This window comes from Dipteris shenzhenensis, chromosome 23, assembly GCF_047967505.1.
Source record: "Dipteris shenzhenensis isolate YYH24624 ecotype China chromosome 23, Dip_SZ_1.0, whole genome shotgun sequence".
Classification (NCBI taxonomy): Eukaryota; Viridiplantae; Streptophyta; class Polypodiopsida; order Gleicheniales; family Dipteridaceae; genus Dipteris; species Dipteris shenzhenensis.
The window spans coordinates 20,578,009-20,585,583 of record NC_141618.1 but is presented as its reverse complement, the minus strand read 5'-3'; positions in this window follow the sequence as shown (position 1 = coordinate 20,585,583).

Below are 7,575 nucleotides of genomic sequence, written 5' to 3'. Positions count from 1 at the left end.
TAAGAGAGTGTTTGTGGAAGGACTAGGATGGAAGAATACAAGTGCACTAAGGCACGATGTGTTCACTATGATAAGGATAAGGGTTGGAATAAAGTGAGTGGCACGATGTGTTCACTATGATAAGGGTTGGAATAAAGCGAGTGGAGATTGAATGCTCTACTTTAAGTGAGTGGAGATGATAAGGATAAGGGTTGGAATAAAGTGAGAGAAGCATTGCGAATGCTCTACTTTAAGTGAGTGGAGACTGTCCAACTGAATAAAATTCTCATCACACAAGGATTTATTTCCAAATAATCACATCATCACACATTCATATCATAAAATTGTGTGCATGAAGAAATATATTACAAATATTACATCATCACATATTCATATCAAAATTCTCATCACACAAGGATTTATTTTCAAATAATCACATCATCACACATTCATATCATAAAATTGTGTGCATGAAATAAATATATTACAAATATTACATCATCACATATTCATATCAAAATTCTCATCACACAAGGATTTATTTCCAAATAATCACATCATCACACATTCATATCATAAAATTGTGTGCATAAAGAAATTATATAAATATCATGATTATGCCACTTAAGTAATAAGTCACAAATTGGTGTATAATCAACAAAAACTACAAACACAACATCATACATGCATCACAACTCTTGTGATGCTTCTAGTGGAGACTCTGGCAACTCTTCGGATGCTTCTAATGGAGGCTGTGGTGCTGTAGATGTACACTCGGTCTCTACTTCTTCTGTAGTATGTAGTGCTTTTGGAGAGTGCTTTCGGAGTAGACTCAGTATCCTCTTCCTTAAATGCAAGCGGAGGCGATGGCAACTCTTCTGATGCTTCCAGTGGAGGCTGTGGTGCTGTAGGTGTACATTGGGTCTCTACTTCTTCTGTAGTATGCAGTGCTTTCATAGTAGACTCAGTCTCCTCTTCCTTAAAGGGAAGCTCTGGTATTGCTTCAATTGCACGTTGTATTCTAATGGCAGCAATTAGGTCTCGAATGATTTCAGCCCTAAACAATTGTATATCCTCCTCTGAATATTTGAGCTCCAAAGAGTCTTTCGATGAGATCTGTGGCTTAAGTGAGAAAATTTCTTTGAAAATCAACATGCAGTTGTAGGCAACTCTCCACCCACAACTATGCCCATCTTCCTGCTCTACTACTAAACGCTTTTGGAAGTCTAGCGAGTCTTTGTACTGTCCTGTTTCTTTGATAGCAGATACCAACTTCTCAATCGACCTGCTCATCGTGACATATTAAAAAAACTTAGTGTATCTATCACATAAGGTACATAATATAGAAGTAACAACAAATTGATAGAATACTTACGTTTGCACTGAGCCATGAAAGCCTGCAATCGAGTTAACAAACCAACAATAGTTGTCTTCAAGGTTCCAAACCACCAGACTCCAATGTTCCCTACACGAATAATTAAGAACCATTATTATTTAACACAATGTTGCCAGTATAAGATGAAAATAAAGATTGCCATGATACTTACATCTCATGATATGCCATAAATAGGACTCGCACGCCATGTAAATGTAAAGGCTGTAATAATTTATAAACATCGGCTATTGTCTTTCTGCTATCGCTAAGTATAGGAGAAAGGATGGAATCCAACATATACGCACGATTTTGTACGACTCTACCAAATCGTGAGATAACTATACTGCACCAACAAATAAATGAATATTAGCTTATTAGATTTAATCAAAATAAATGAATATTAGCTTATTAGCTTATTAGATTAAATCAAAATATTGAATTATCAAGTAGAGAAAAAGTTTGTATCAAACCTGAGAATGGCCATCATAACGTTGTTATTGACCTCATTTGAAGCTCTAGAGAGAATTGAAATCTCTTCTCCCCCAAATTCAAGATACTGAGGTCTATGTTGAATCATAACCCTAACATTAAAAGAGCTTCCCAATTCTTTTAATGAAGCCATGTTTGTAGAGTTGAGGTCATCTATCCTCTTTGACTCTTTGATGGCATTCATTTCGCAATCAATGATTGCTCGAATGGTACATGTTATAAATGCATAGAGATGCAAATCCGTATATGTTGATAGTGTGGTGTCACTTTGCATCTCAAAAATTTGACCAAGTACCAAAAAGCAATTGTAGCCCACCCTCCATCCACAATTATAGATGTGGCTATTATCTTGATGTGATACCTGACATGTTATATACTCTATTTGTTGTGCCAAGTCACATTGCCGCATTACTATGTCGATAGCATCTACTAATTTTCGAGCTGATCTGCATATCAAAACATATAACAACAGTGAATATGTGCATTGCATATCAATCTATGCATATCAATCTACATGTCAAGAAGTGACAACAAGTGTAGTCTATACTTACTCTAACACATTGCCATGGACGGATGTCATTGAGTTTGCAAAGAAGCACTTCTTCGCAAGGATGTCCATGACTACCAGACTCCAATGTGAGCTGCATTATCAATAAAGAATAATTACTGTGTTTGAGATAATTCTAGCAATGCAATAGAAAAAACAAGTAGGGTTTGATGCTTACTTCTCATAATATGCTGTAAAAATAACTCGTGCGTCATTCATAGGAATGTGCTTCAACCACTTGCAAACATTCTCTATGGTTTCTTCTTTGTTGCTAAGCACTTCCGAAATACGAGGATCGAGCATATATGAAACGCTTTGTATATTTTGCAGAAAATTTGCTATAACATTACTATATTTAAAAAAAAAGTATTAGCTTCTTGGGTTTAATCAAAATAAGCAAAGTATAAAGCCAAGGAAAAGGCTGCATCAAACCTGAGGATGGTTGTAATGACTTTGACATCATTCTTAGGATTCAAGAGGATTGAAATCTCTTCTTCACCAAATTCAAAAAAATGAGGTTGTTGTCAAATTAACAACATAGCAGTGAATGAACTTCCAATCTGCTCCAATAGATTCATATTTTTATGACTCATCTTATTGAGGGAGTAGTCTACATCGTATTCTTCTTCACTTGCTATGTCCTCCACATCCTCCTTCTGCCATAAAAATATAAAAAAGTTATGCGATGTACACATCCTAAATAAAGGCTTAAACAAGCAGATAAGGTTTCATACATGCTTTCATTAGTGTAAGTCTCTCCTCTGCTTGGAGCAAAAATTTAAAAACTTGGTTTCATACACGCTTTCATTAGAGTGAGTCTCTCCTTCTCTTGGATGAAAAATTTAAAAAGTTATGAGATTTACACATCCCAAATAAAAATAATGGTTTAAATAATCATAGAAGTATAAAGATAGCATGTTTTCATTAGACAAGTTATGAGATTTACACATCCCAAATAAAATAAATGGTTTAAATAATTATAAAAGTATAAAGATAGCATGCTTTTTGCAGGACTTCCATAGTTGTTTTTTTGATAATGTATGGACCTGGGAATATCTTGCTCTTCTAGCATCAATCTCAAATTATTTGAATTCCCTCTTATGTTCTTTTGTAAGGAGTGATCAGGGTTGGGACTCCGCATACACAGAAAGAATGATTCAAGAGTTTGAATCGCTATGCCACATTCTCTTTTGCCTCTCTTTGCTGCATAAACACCACTATAGATCTTCAAATCTGATGAATATGCTCGCTCTAGAGTAACCTGCATGGCTTCTTTGTCTTTTTTATCAACAAATATGACAATGTTACAAATCGCCACTTTGCTAATGGTGGTATATACTATTCTATCAATGAAGTTATGGATATCATTGCTAGAAACTTCATTGATAAAGAATAGTTGTGGCTTATCCCATGCTGACTCATTCTTAAAGAAGTCATCTTCTGAGACTCCCCTGAAGTTGACAAGCTTTCCAGACTCTACCGTAACCTCTACATTGAATTGAAAGCTTTGGTGCATATCTGTCGGCATTCTTATCTCGCTAATTAATCTTTCCACATATGCAACCACTTGTTGTGGGATCTCTTTTCTCATATAAGAGGTTACTATTTTCGACCCATCTTCATCCTTTTTAATCCACCTGTTTGCCCATAGCTTTACCTTGGGTGTTGACAAAGAAGCTATATGCTTCACCACATTATAGTCAATGTTACAATGAGTAAGTGGAATTTGTTTCTCTGACAGCAAATACTTGATGGCACTATGCACTGCATCATGCCTCACCTGTACATTGATGCACTCTTCCATGCAGTGGTCTTTGTCTTTTTTTCCAAAAAACCATTCTTTCTTTAAAATTTTTCATGCTGCCATGGATGCATACTTATCAGGTAAGTACTTTACAGGCCTCCACATCCTTGCCATCAACTCCTTCTTATCCATTACCTTTGACTTGCCGGAGATAAACAAAGGAGCTTCATAGGTCAGCTGTCCACGCTCACAAGCAATGCACGTTTCAAGCATCTCATTGAACACTTCAACAGGACGAAATATGATAGAAGTGTAGTTGGCATATCTGTCCCTCACCATCTTGAGGCTTGTCATACTTTCTTCCCGCTCTTGGGTTCCCCTAGGCACAACTGCACTCAAAGAAGTATAAAAGTTTGTGAGTGTGTCGGCGTCTGCTTTTGTGACCTTTCGCTTCAAATCAGGATTTGGAGAACCAAATGTTGTCCATATCACCCTTGCCTTCTGTAAGACCTCTGATGTTGAGGATATCTTACGCTTTCCATGGACATAATGATTAAGTCTTTCGGACTCAATCAAATACTGAATCTCATGCTTGATACAGATCGTTGCAGGATAATAATGGAATGAGCTTATCTTTACAAATTGTTCTGGAGTGAGTCTTTTGCCCTCCTTTGCTTCCCTTGCGATCTAATTACAAGCATAAGCCCAATGTTGACCATCAATGGGCTGGAATCTGCAATGAAGGAGAAATTCCTTCTTGACTTCCTTTAGCATATTCTCTCCTTGTGCCTCTTCGCCTTGTTCATGTGGAATATTTTTTAGAGTGTTTTTAAAGAATTGACTGAAGATCTCCTCGAAATGTGTAGGCCCTGTAAATGTTATTTGATCCAGAAAACTATTTTTGGTTGGACAAAACATTATTGGGTGCAAGACCACATTACTTGCCACAGGTTTCTTACCATCTCTCAAAGCCTCGTATATTTGCATTGCATAGGATATATCAAGGCTTCGGCTATTAGTAAACAGAGCTGCAGCTTCCACATCTTTGGCATTCACAAACCATGTCCTTTGACCCCAGATATATCCCACATCATCATCTGTAACTGCTTCATTAAGACGCAGATTAAGATTTTTGATTGATGTGAGTTCATCTTGATCATCTTCAGCCTCGGATTCTGAGTCTTCTTCATCTTTCTCTTTTTTTGACCGTTTTTCATCCACATTATCTTTCTCTATAGTGGGACGATGTCTTCTCTTACTGCTTGGAACCGTGGCTCTTGCAGTACTAGCCTTTTGCATTTCACGTCGTGGTTTGCTAGCAAGAGCTTCTAGCATAACTACAGTGGATCGACCTTGATCTTCTTCAATTTTTGCTAATTCCCGTGCACTCAAGGCTTGTTTTTCATCATCCTTAGTTACATCCACCATTTCTGGCTCTAGAAGTTTGCGCTCATGTTCTACAGGTTTGTGACAGTGTGCCTGTTCTTCTTGTCCCTGCATTGAAGTCTGAGCTTTTTGATCTCCTTCATGTGATGATTCTTGCATATGGAGAGCATATTCTGCATCCTGAAAGTATTCAAACATTATCTTTGCATGCATCCTTTTTGCCACCACACTAGGAAATTGCTCCCAAGTATATGAAAGAGTCTCCAATGCCCTTTGCAGCTCTGGAAACTTTGATGGTTGAGGAGGAGGCATCACAAAGGTCTTTGCGTCTCTCCTTGACACAATAAAATGCATACCGCCAACTTTAGGATCTGAACTCTTTGTTAAAATATCCACAAAGGTGTCTTTTCGCTGAATTATTATGCCTACTACAAGGCTTGAAGTTATATCTTTTTTGAAGAAAGTAGCATCCCATGGATCTTCAACACCATTGAACTCCCTTTTTGACATAAGTAGAAAGAGTCTCTTTTCCTTTTGATGAAGAAACCAAGCTCTTCTACCCATGTGATATCAAGTCCACCTACCATAGCCATTGGGGCTATATTCCTTTCCTTTGAAATTCAAAGTGACATCAGAAACCCATTCTCTGATCTCAGAGTCATCTAGCATAGCCATCACATTAGCTGATTGCTCCATAATCCTACAAGAAAAGATAATGAAGAATTTAGATACATATAAGTAAAGTACAATATACAACCCTTGATACAATAAATGTGGAAAATAGCCCAAAAGGCTTTACAAGGCTTCATATGGCAATAAATGTGGGAAATAGCCTAAAAGGCTTTACAAGGCTTAAATATTTGTACAAATGTAAAAGAATTAGCCAATAAAGCTTTACAAGTAATATAAAATGTCGTCTAGTGATAAAGCTTCAATCTTCGTGAAGATTCATGTAATCTGTCCATCCATTGATATCTGAGCACTGATACCCAACTGGTGCAATCTATCCACTAAAAACTGTTCCACTGATATCCACTTATGCAGCCCACATGATATCCACTTATGCATCCCACTGATACTCGTTAATTAGTAAATGGTCGGAATGGTCGGGTTTATTACAAGGCGCTTCATATGACAATAAATGTAAAAAATAGCATAAAAGGCTTTACAAGGATTTTATGACAATAAATGAGCTTAAATATTTATACAAATGCAATAAAAATAACCAATAATCATCAAGCTCCAATATGTCCCATGACATGTAATCTGTCCACTGATATATGCAATCTATCCACTGATATCTGCTCATGCAATCTGTCCACTGATATCTGCTCATGCAATCTGCCCACTGATAAACTTCTTGGTAAATGGTAAAAGGTCTTATTTAATAGCATGTTATGAGTGTTAAACCGCATGTGAGCGAAGGGACTGACAACGATTAGGAACTAGTTAGAAAAATTTGAGCATGGCTTCGATTGGCAACTTGGAGAATTGTCTCTCCTCTAAGGCAATCTAATCTATGCTAAACCAACCGTCGAAGCGAAGAAAAGCAATAAATAATTTCTTTTTCTGTGTTCATTTTAATGTGCTGGGGTTTAAGAGGCTTAAATATGCAAAAGAAGGGGTTGTGATGTAGAGGCTAAACCTGCATGTGATATAAATAAAGAACAAGTATCTAAAGAAAAGTTAACATTTTTCAATTTAAAAGATGAATATATATAAAAACATTATCTCACCTTCAAAACAAACCATAAATTCACTCTTTTATAATTTTTTAAAAGTATAATATAAAAGATGTAAATATATAAAACTCTCTTTACTTTCTCTCTCTCTCTCTCTCTCTCTCTCTCTCTCTACTCCTAAATCTCTTTGTAGCCATAGTCAAGACACCTCATTCTCTCTCTTAATCTCTCTCTCTCTCTCTATAACTCTTAAGTATTTTTCTCTCTATCCTCATCCCACTTATTCTCTCTCTCCCTCTCCCTCCCTCTAGCAGAGAAGTTTCATTCCTCTCTCTCTCTCCCTCTCTCTCCCTCTCTCTCTTTCTCTCTCCCT